The following is a 12,361-nucleotide window of genomic DNA, read 5'->3' as shown; positions in this document are numbered from 1 at the left end:
CCGGCGCATGCGCAGACCGGAGCCGGCGGCCGAGTGAGTGCGTGCCCCGCAGAAAATTAGGACATGCCGCGGTTTGTTTGCCGCGCGAGATTTCGCGCGGCCAAACCGCGGCCGTCTGCATAGGAGTGCGTATTTTAATGCACTCCTATGCAAACTTTCAGCGGCGGGATTTCCGCTCGTGTGCAGGCGGCCTTTGTCTGATCCAAATGAGCGCCGCCTCCTGCCCACTTACGCGCCGCCCCCCTCTCCATACGTCACCGCGCCGTCCCCTGCACTTGTCACTCCAGTATTGGAGTGTCTTATATTGTCACTCCAATATAAGACATACCCCGAAAGTAAGACATAGTGGGGCTTTTGGGGATAAAAAGAAAGTAAGACACTGTCTTACTTTCGGGGAAACACGGTATGATGTGTTCAGATGCCCGTCTTTTACAGGTGCAAAATACCTAGACCTGCAAAAGATAGGACATCCGTGCGCCCAGAAGGTCTGTGCTGCGCATAAAAGTTCCCCGCGGGGAGTCCCCTCATCAATGAATACTGGGACAGCACTGTCACAGTGTTCAGTGATAATGGGACTCCCTGTGGGGACAAAAATCATGTCCTATGAGGAAGGGTTAAAGGATCTGGGAATGTTTAGGGCGAGCACCCACTGGCGTTTGCGTTTCCCGCGGGAAAAAAACGCAGCGTTTTCGCCGCGTGTCCCGCGTTTTTTCCGCGGCGTTTCCGCGGCGTTTTCGCGGCGTTTTCGCGACTTTGCCATTAATTTCCATGGAGAAAAATAAGGACACATATGCAACTGACAGTTCCTATGTTAAAAACGCAAACGCAATGCAAAAAAAACGCCAGTGGACAGGAACACATGTTATCTCTATGCCTGTGCAGGAAAAACGCAAAACGCAAAACGCAGGTAAAAAAACGCCAGTGGGTGCTCGCCCTTAGCTTGCAAAAAGGAAGGCTGAGAGAAGACTTAATAGCTGTATACAAATATCTGAAGGGCTGTCACAGTGCAGAGGGATCAGCCCTATTCTCATTTGCACAAGGTAAGACTAGAAGCAATGGGATGAAACTGAAAGGGGGGAGACACAGATGAGATGTTAAAAAAACCTTCTGACAGTCAGGGCGCCCACCCACTGGCGATTTTTTTTTCTTTGCGTTTTGCGTTTTTTTCTCAAGAGCAATTAGAATTGAATGTACTCCTGTCCACTGGCGGTTTTTTTTGCGGTGCGTTGCGATTTTTAACATAGGAACTGTCAGTTGCATATGTGTCCTTATTTTTCTCCTAATGCACCCATGAATGTCAATGGAAATGAATGGAAAAGGAGCGAAAAAGCCGCGAAAACGCCACAAAAAACGCCGCGAAAAACGCACGGAAAACGCAAACGCCAGTGGGTGGGCGCCCTAAGGGTGATCAATGAGTTTGTACAAATTTCCACGCACATTTAGAAAAAAAGACTCATTTATGGCAGAGACACAACTGCGTTTGCACAATTACTGTACTTCTTGCACTCACAGGGCTTGTTCATTTGCATGTGGCAGACAAATACACCCCGATTTTAGGCTATTTTGCCTAATGAGTTCCAGATGGGTTTTTTTCCATGGAAATGTGCTGTTTTACACGCATGTTTTGCATATAATGTGCACATTTGTGCACCCCCTAAGACTTCTATGGGGACCATAGAGCATGCTGCATTTTTTTTCATGCATGCGCTATGCAAGCACAAAATAGATGAATGTCAGCAAACTCTGTGAAATCAATGGGTTCCATTCCCTGCATATTGTGCTTGCAAATATTGCGCATGCAAATATGCCCATATGAAGCCACCCTAAACTGGCAGGCTGCAGATTTAAAATGCGCTCCCCAGATGAATTTCCAGAAGCTGATCCGATTGGTAAGGCAGGAGCGATCATACAGAGTTATACAGCTATTTTCATTGCTGCACTCCAGGATTGCATCTTCTAGAAACCCATCAAATATTTTACCAACAATAGACGTTAGACTTACTGTCCTGTAGTTTCCAGGTTCACTTTTTGACCTCTTAGTATATGTCGGCACCACATTTGTTATGCGCCAATCCAGTGGAACACAAAATGTAACTACAGACTCCTTAAATATTGGAAACCATGGTCTGTTTATCACATTACATAATTTCCTTAGAACCCGGGGCTGTATGCCATAAGGACCCTCTGGTTTGTCTATTTTAATCTTTTTAAGGCAGCTCCACACTTTTTCTCTTGGTTAGACTGGTGAGATTTAATGGAGTGTTTACTTTATCACTTGGTCTTTCACCTTACATTTCATTTTCCTTACTGAATACACTGGAGAAAAAAACTATTTAACAGATTTGCTTTTTCTTCATCATCTCTTCCTTCATTACTTTTTAAAGGGCCAGCACTTTCTGTTTTAATCTATTTACTATTTATACAATTGAGGAAGAGTTTATGGTTAGCTCTACTCTCTTTGGCAATAATTCTCTCTCTCCACCTTTGATGCTTTTATTTGCTTTTTGCCTAATTTATTTTTTTGCTTATAGCTTTTCAGTGCTTCTTCACTGCTTTCTTGTTTTAGTAGTTTAAATGCTTTCCTTTTGTTGGTTTTGCCGCCTTCACATTTTGAGATGTGTCCAAAATGGCCACTGCTTTAATTATTAACAGAAACTTTTTTTCCTTTAGGAGATCCACAGGTTTTAGTTTCCCAGTTTACATCCAGATAGCTATTTTCCGTGGATTGTTATCTTTGGTGGCCTATAACAAACCCCTATGACGATTTTATTATTGTTTTTCCCTCTCTGTATTTCTACCCATAGAGACACCACATATTAATTTCTCTAACATATGCCTTCACATTATGTGGGATTTAAACAGGACTTGACATAAAGACAAAACCCCCCTTTCTGATTTTTATGATTCTTTCTGAACAAACTGTAACCCTGTATGTTTATCGCTTTCATCCAATTAAGCCTCAGTTATTTTTACTATGTCATAGTTGTCCTCAAACATCATTACTGCAAATCGCATAATAATAAACAGGCCAGCATGGTGGCTCAGTGGTTAGCACTATTGTCTTCTAGAACTGGGGTCCTGGGTTCAAATCCCACCATGGACAACATCTCCATAGAGTTTGTTTGTTCTCCCCATGTTTGTGTGGGTTTCCTTCCATGCTCCAAAACCATACACATAAGTGAATATAGATTGGGAACTCCAATATCAAATGGTATGAAATACTGCACAATATGCATGTAATACATAAATAAAAGTGATTATTTATCTTACTGCTAATTTAACTTTTTAATGAAAGCTGGCACTGGGTTAACCAATCACAGCCATTCAATGACATCATTGTATGGCTGTGATTGGTTATCGCCGCGCTGGCTTTCATTGGTTGACGCTGCGTTGAGTTACCAATGAGAGCATTAGAATGCTGGGGGCGGGGCATTCAAGCCCCGCAGCTAGAAAGCAATGATCTTCGACGTGGAGGAGGGAGCAACAGCCTGCATCAGCACTGCAGATCATCGCAGAATGCCGCGGGAGGTGAGTATTGATTTTTTTTTCCCACAGGTAGTTAGTTTACTCATTAAAATGCATTGAAACGCATTAATGGCATTTCAATGCTTTTCAATGGGGAAAAGTGCTTTGACATACGAGTTTTTTGCCTTACGAGCTCCGTCTCAGAACAGATTAAACTCGTATGTCAAGGCACCACTGTATTATTGTTTAAATAAACCATTTGGAGCAATGACCAAAAATTTGGTATCTACTTTTTAAAGTGTAAATGTCTAAAGAAAATCTATAAAGCATTGCCATACAATGGCAAATCATATGCCAGGAGTTCCATAATTAAAAACTTGTTTAAATGATGAAATATTTGTTCTTTCACTATTGTTTATAATACTATTTTTTTATTTGCATATCAACATGCTAATTATATTGAGTTTCTTATTTCCATTAATGTAAGAGTAGAAACTATCCAGTGTATCTTCTACAGAAAATGTGTATGTGATTTTTAAAAATTCAAATTATTCAAATACAATGTTGAATTGGAAGAAAAAAGTAACCCATTGGACATGACCTTTTTACATTAACATGCATGTAGGTTATCATAAGATTGCAGGTCTAGGGTAGCAGAAAGGTTAATGTCAGCACTCTTATTGTCTAGGGTAGGTCAGATAAGGAGTCAGTATCTGCATCCCTTGTGGTCTAGGGCAGTAAAGAGTTAGTTGTCTGCATTCTTGGTGGTTAAGGACAGTGAAGAGGTTAAGGTATATGTCTCTGGTCCTCTAGAGTAGTGAAGGGATTACATCCTGTAGTCTGGTGGTCTGGAACACAGAAGGGGTCATTGCTTTAAACCTGGTATCCAGGGGCTTGTTTGCCACATGAGACACCAGAATTTTCCCTGTAACACAATGTTAAATAATGGTTGTTCCAATTTACCTTTACTGCACACATTGTAGGACATGGATACTAAGAACTGTGATATCGTAGGATTCTATATGACCAAAATGATCACTAAGAGGTAGCTAAGCAGAGACTTTGAGTGGGAGATCTTATACATTGGCAAGCAGATTAAAGAGTTAACTGGTTACTACTTGACCATATTTTCTTCTATATCTTCTTGATTAGTTCATTGCGGATGTTGAATTGGACCCACATGGCTAGTAGGATTCATGTAGCTTTAAATAAGTTTTATAGTCTGGTAAAAGGTAAAATTAAGATAGAATTAATCCAATGTACTTTGTGTCCTTCTTGTCTTTTATACTTCTAGGGTGAAGTGAGAGAAAAATATCAAACATTAAAGATCACTTCATCATAACGTTACATATTTATATATAGATAGAAAATATGGATTACCAGACCTCTTATGTAGGGTGAATGTTTCTACTAGAGATGAGCGAACGTACTCGTTAAGGGCGATTTCGCAATCGAGCATCGCTATTTTCGAGTACCTGGCTACTCGGGTGAAAAGATTCGAGGGGCGTCGGGGGTGAGCGGGGGGTTGCAGAGGGGAGTGGGGGGTAGAGAGAGAGATAGAGAGCTCCCCCCTGTTCCCCACTGCTACCCCCCACTCCATCACGCCGCTCCCTGGCGCCCCCCCCCAAATCTTTTCATGCGAGTAGCCAGGTACTCGAAAATAGCGATGCTCGATTGCGAAATCGCCCTTAACGAGTACGTTCACTCGTCTCTAGTTCCTACCTGTTTTCTCTCTACAAGCTATTTTTCTTGTTTTACCCTTCTTCTAACACATTTATGTGTTACAAGACTGGCTGTAGTTCTCCCTTCTGTTAGTGAGTGATACTAACTCTTGTATGGGTAGTCCTTTTCTAATTAATGTGGATTATTCTGCTGTGCTGCAAATAAAGGTTAATCTTTGTCAAATTAAAAAAAACATTATTATTTCCCATTGTACTTCCAGTGTGTATATATATACACACACACAATGCAAGTTTTATAACACAATAGGCTTATATACAGCAGCTGGGCACTATGTAGAATAGTATAACTCTAAATAATGCAGTCATCAAATATTAGTGCAGTTTTCTCCATTGATTAGGGGTGACATCCTCTCTGATTGGAGTTCCCCACTTTTCCATTTCTTCTTCAGGGCTAAGACCACCATGAAGACTTTTTCTAGCAATTACCTGTCTGTGCACATAAACTCTGTATCCCGTGGTCCCAGTGCATCTCTCAGTGCCCACTACATAGTATTAATACCCCCTTATGCCCCTATATTCTCTAATACTGTCCCTTTTGCCCCCATAAACTGTTAAAATGCCCAATGCAATGTAATATTGCCCCTTGTGCATCCACCTACTGTAATAGTGCCATTTGTGTCCCACACACTAAAAGTGACCCTTGTGCCCCCACATATTAAAATAGTGCCCCTTTTGCTCCACCCAATGTAAAAGTGTTCCTCTCCCTCTGTTCCACTAGCCAAGACTGTACTCATCAGTGTGTGGACCTGGAATCGTCTTCATGAGTCTCCTCCTCTCTTGTTCTGAGAGGTGCAGGAAAGAAGGAGACCTGTGAGGATCATTTAGGCCAGACACACTGAGTGATATGCAGGTAAGCAACTCATTAATGTAAAGTCAGACAGTAATGTGGCAAGAGGAGCCTGTGGTTCCCCTTACCTTAGTGGCCTGGTCTCACTATGATTCCAATAGTTATGCCACTGGTTAATACAGCTTGTTCCTGTAAAGAGCCATGCAACTGTGCAACCTTCACATGAATATGACAGATTTGTATACCTTGGACATAGCCAATGAACATGTCAAGTGAATGACTGCGAGTACAGATTGTGAAAAACAGGCTGAATTGATATAGATTGTATATTGGAAAATTTGGTAATTTTGTGCGCTTTGTTCGCTGGAACGGTAATACTCTGTAAGTGGATAAAAAGTGTGAATATTATTTACAGTACAGACCAAGGTGGTTGTTTAAACCGTACAATTATTTGTATGTCTTCTTCAGGATTGTTATACATATAAGCAGGCTAGCATTGCACTAGATTGTTTCCTAGACCATATTGTCATTTCTTTTTACTGCTCAGTTAACAGAATACAATTCATTGGGATTTACAGCTCTTACAAAACAGAGTCGTCCCCCCCTTTAGCTGCTAAAAGTATAAGATAGAAAGGTCATATTAACTGTGCTCTTAGTACTGACATCTACAGCAAGTAGACTATTGTAACAAGAGAAAAACCTTCTGTATTCCCTGAGGCTTTTGTATGGATTTTTTCAAAGATCTTGTGCAAAGCTGCCCTTGATGGCAAAATTAGACTGTAGATACGCTCCCATTTCTTAGGACAGTTTAAGACTATACAGTATTATTGAAGAACTTCTTAATAATACAGATCTAGCAACTGATTTTAAAAGAACGTGTTTAATAAAGGCAATTGTTAGGATTATTTCACCTGAGTTGTAACTATATGGTTTTAACAATGGAAAGTGGGTGAGTTATGATAATGTCTATGTGTAAGTTCATGTGTTTACTGATATAATGCAAAAAGTGCTAGCCTAAATCTAAGACTTATACGAGCCACCAGTTCTGTATTTTATATTTCTTAAGCAATGTCAATGAAAATACATTTCACATTAATATTGAGCGAAACATCCAAGATATGCAGCCTTTAGGAGCAAGGCCACTACTCTATTTAAGGAGAATATGTTTTTGCATATATTTTACCAAAATATTGATAGCTATTTTTTCCTGGTTGTGAAACCTGCAAAACTAAAGACTGCAGGCACTTATGAAAAACATTCCCTTTAAAAGTGGAAAGTGAATGGAAAGAATTAAATGGTTTTTTCCCTTAACATAAATGCCTTTAATAAATCTCCAATGTACAGACTGAACAACTTTATAATTTACACCTTTTAGAAATATTGTGTCATTCTTGAGATATATACTCTTTGTAAAAAAACTCAAGCACCTAGAAAGAGTTGCTCATTATGCTGCAAACTTGGCATACAGTTACATCTTGGGTGGATATGCAAATGATTAAAGTTGTGGTGTGCTTACATGAAAGATCCCACCACTTTTGGTCTATAAAAAGGCTTTCAGAGGCTACTTGTGTGTAGTTGATCTCTTTTTCCACTAGCTGACCACAAGACATGCCTCTACAATGCAATTGAAGTGATTTTGCCTAGTTAACAGAGTTTGTTTTTCTATTATATGGGGGACAGATAGGGCAATCTGCCATAAAGACCAGGATTGTCAAATGCTGTGTTGTCTTTCTGGCACTCAAGTTTGACACATCACAAATCAGATTGACAGATTACTGGGAGGGGCTGGTGAGGATCCAGCATTCATAGTGCACACTGGCACCAATGAACAAATTAGAGGTCAATGGAGGGCCCTCTAAATCTATTTCAGGGACCTAGGATCCAAGCTTAGGGCTACACCCCCAAGGTAGTTTTCTCTGAAATACTACCTGCACCAAAAGCCACAATAGAAAGGCAGCAGGATCTTAGGGAGGTAAACAAGTAGCTCAAGAGTTGGTGTAAGAGGGAGGGGCTCGGGTTCCTGGAGAACTGGGCTGACTTTGCTGTCGGCTACAGGCTCTACCGTAGGAATGTGCTGCATCTTAATGGGGAGGGGGCAGCTGTGCTGGGGGAGAAAATGGCTAGAAGGCTGGAGGAGTGTTTAAACTAGGGACTGGGGGGAGGGCAAAAAGAGAAACAGGGAAGTAGACAGTGTAGATAGCAAACTGGATCCCAGTAATGGAAACGGAGGTTGAGCAGGGGGAGGGGTTAGTACAGTTAGAACTGACAGAACAGCCAATAATACTATCAGTAGCAAAATGAATTTAAAGAACAAAAACAATCATATAAATTGTATGGCGACGAATGCAAGGAGTCTGATCGCTAAGTGGGTGAGCTTGAAGTGAGAATGACTAATGAAAACTATGATATAGTTATGATAGAATAACAGAAACATGGCTTGATGATAAGTGCGAATGGGCGGTGAATTTACAGTGTTACAATCTCTTCAGAAGAGACCGTGGTGAACAGAAAGGGGGGGGGGTGTCTGTACGTTAAATCCTAATTAATGCTGAGGCTACAGGATAATATAGGGGCATGATGAACACGTGGAATCTCTGTGGGTAGAAATACACGGAGAAAAAAAATAACAAAATATTGATAGGGGTTTTCTATAGGCCACCAAAAGCAACAGAAGAAACTGAACTCTTACCATTAAGGGCGAGCACCCACTGGCGTTTTTTTACCTGCGTTTTGCGTTTTGCGTTTTTCCTGCACAGGCATAGAGATAAAGTGTGCTCATGTCCACTGGCGTTTTTAAAATCGCCCCGCCCCGCAAAATCGCCTTGCTGCTGTCCTTTCACTCTGGCTCCTTTTTTTAATCTAACTTCTCACATGGTTTTCAATGCTCCCGGAAAAAACGCAATGCAACGCAATTCGCGCGCGTCGCGTGGCGTTTTTGCAGACAACAGTAATGAAGACTGTGGAAGGGCGGGCATTCTTCACAGGTGCTGTAGGGTGTGTTGGTATAGAAACGCTATGCAACGTTTTAGGATGAGACATTCTCCGCGTTTTGCGTTAAAAAAACGCAGCGAAAAACGCGCGAAAAACGCAAACGCGTAGATGCGAAAACGCTGCGTTTTTCACGCACTACCAACGCAAACGCCAGTCGGTGCTCGCCCTAAGGCAGATAAAAAAGGTGTCAAACCGCAATGAAGTAATTATTATGGGGGATTTTAATTATCCGAATATAACATGGGAAAATGAAAACTGCAAATCTCATAGGGGTGATAAGTTCTTGAGAACAATTAAAGATAACTACCTTACCCAACTTGTGCAGGAGCCAACTAGAGGGAGGGCCAGTCTGGACTTAGTACTAACTAACAAATCGGACAGAATAATGGGGGTGCAGGCTGAGGGACACTTGGGTCCTAAACTTTAGTAAAGCAACATTTGATCAGCTCAGAACTACTATCGGTAACATTAATTGGGACAACATCCTCAAAAATATCAGTAGAGACAACAAATGGGAAAAGTTTAGAAACATCCTAATCACCTCATGTGAGCAGTTCATACTCTTTAAAAAAAAAAAAAAGAACCACAAGTAGAAGGAAACCAATGTGGCTCAGCAAGACTGTAAGGGAGGCAAGAAAGTGTTTAAACTACTAAAACAAGAAGGCAGCGAAGAAGTGCTAAAATCATACAGGGAAAAAACAATACATGTAAATAAAAGCTCAAAATTGCTAAGGAGGAGGCAGAAAGCCTGATCGCCAAAGAGAGCAAAAATAACCCTAAACTATTTTTCAACTATATTAACAGCAAAAGGATTTGCACTGAGAGCACTGGCCCTTTACCGAATAATGCAGGAGAAATCATAGAAGACGATGGGGGGAAGGCAAATGTATTAAATGGTTTCTTTTCAAGTGTATTCACGAACGAAAAGGGAAATGCCATACGAGATACAGGGGAATAAAACGAACCCCCAACTAAATATTGCATACCTAACACAGGAGAAAGTGCAGAGCCAGTTAAAAAGGATTAAAATCGATAAATCACTGGGTCCAGATGGAATACACCCAAGGGTTCCAAGGCAACGTAGTGATGTGATAGCTAGGCCGCTATTTCTCATATTTATGGACACTATCAAGACCAGGGTTGTACCATTGGATTGGCGCATTGCCAATGTGGTTCCAGTATACAAAAAGGGGTCCAAAAGAGAGTCTGGTAACTACAAGCCGGTAAGTCTCACTTCAGTAACTGGAAAAATATTCAAGGGGTTTCTGAGAGACACATCCTAGAATACCTCAAGGAGAACAACTGATTAACTCCTCACCAGCATGGCTTCATGAGGGGTCAATCATGTCAGACCAATCTGATCAGCTTCTATGATGAAGTAAGTTCTAAGCTGGACCTGGGAGAGTCTAGTGATCTCATATATCTGGATTTCTCTAAAGCATTTGACGCTGTGCCACATAATAGGTTAATATATAAAATGAGAAGCTCGGACTGGGTGAAAACATGTGTATCTGGGTAAAGAACTGGCTCAGAGATAGAAAGCAGAGGGTTGTAATAAATGGTTTGTACTCTGATTGGGCCACCGTTGCTAGTGGAGTACCACAGGGTTCAGTATTAGGCCCCATTCTGTTCAATACATTTATCAACAACCTGATAGAGGGACTGCACAGTAAAATATCAATATTTGCAGATGATGCAAAATTATATAAGACAATTAATACAACAGAGGACAATGTGTGGCAACAAAAGGACCTAGATAAGCTGGGGCTTGGGCAGAAAAATGGCAAATGAAGTTCAATGGTGATCAATTTAACCCTTTCCAATCCACTGTCTGACTTCTGAAGACATTATGATTTAAGGCTATACTGCTCCGATGTTGGAAGACCTCTGTCGGGGTTCTCCTACTGTATACTGCCAGCCTCTCTGCTGTTGGAGCCTATCCAATTTGTCACCTCATGCAGTACTGGCTTTAGCCAACATATAGCGCCGTTGTATAATGGCAGAAAGAGTAATCCCCCTAGGAAAACCAGGATACAAATTGGATTGGAAAGGGTTAAGGTTATGCACATGGGCAGGAGAAACAGATGTCACCAATAAACACTAAATGGGGTACACTAGGGAAAAGTGATATGGAAAAAGACCTGGGGGATGGATTGTAGATTTAACTGGAGCAACCAATGCCAGTCAGCTGCTGCAAAAGCTAATAAAGTCTTGGGGTGCATTAAAGGAGGTATAGGGGCGAAGGACAAAAACATTATTCTCCCACTATATAATTGGGATTCACATGGAATACTGTGTATAGTTCTGGACACTGGTGCTCAGGAAAGACGTTGCAGTGCTTGAGGGGGTTCAAAGAAGGGCAACAAAATAAATAAATGGAATGAGAGGACTGGAATACCCAGAGTGGCTATCAAAATTAGGATAATTCACCCTGGAAAAAAGACGGCTAAGGGGCGATCAAATAACTATGTATAAATACATGAGGGGTAGAGATGAGCGAACGTACTCGTCCGAGCTTGATACTCGTTCGAGTATTAGCGTGTTCGAGATGCTCGTTACTCGAGACGAGTACCACGCGATGTTCGAGTTACTTTCACTTTCATCTCTGAGACGTTAGCGCGCTTTTCTGGCCAATAGAAAGACAGGGAAGGCATTACAACTTCCCCCTGCGACGTTCAAGCCCTATACCACCCCCCTGCAGTGAGTGGATGGCGAGATCAGGTGTCATCCGAGTATATAAATCGGCCCCTCCCGCGGCTCGCCACAGATGCATTCTGACATAGTTCAGGGAAAGTGCAGTCTTGCTGGAGTTGCTATAGGGAGAGTGTTAGGAGTTATTTTAGGCTTCAAGAACCCCAACGGTGGTTCTTAGGGCCACATCTAACCGTGTGCAGTACTGTGGAGGCTGCTTTTTGCAGTGTTGCACTTTTTTTTTTTTTTTGTATATCGGCCGTGCAGAGCATTGCGTCCTGCAGTAATTTTACATTGTCCAGGGCCAGTAGTGGTGAGGCAGGGACAGAAGACATATTTAGTGTATATAGGCAGTGGGCCTTTCCAAAAACATTTGGGAAAAAAAAATCTATTTGGGCTGCCTGTGACCGTCCTCAGTGTACTGGGTCTCTGCTGGGGGTAGTTGTCCTAATTCATACCCAGCCAGCTAAGTGTTACAGCAGGCTTGCGCAAAATTCTTTCCTGGCTCTGTGTTGCCTGTTACATCACCGCTGTATTCCTGTCCACAGTGAAACAGTCTGCAGTAATTTTACATAGTGCATGGCCAGTAGTGGTGAGGCAGGGAGAGAAGACATATTTAGTGTATATAGGCAGTGGGCCTTTCCAAAAACATTTGGGGAAAAAAATCTATTTGGGCTGCCTGTGA

The sequence above is a fragment of the Eleutherodactylus coqui genome, chromosome 9, assembly GCF_035609145.1.
Source record: "Eleutherodactylus coqui strain aEleCoq1 chromosome 9, aEleCoq1.hap1, whole genome shotgun sequence".
In the NCBI taxonomy this organism is placed as follows: domain Eukaryota; kingdom Metazoa; phylum Chordata; class Amphibia; order Anura; family Eleutherodactylidae; genus Eleutherodactylus; species Eleutherodactylus coqui.
This window is presented reverse-complemented; position numbering follows the sequence as displayed.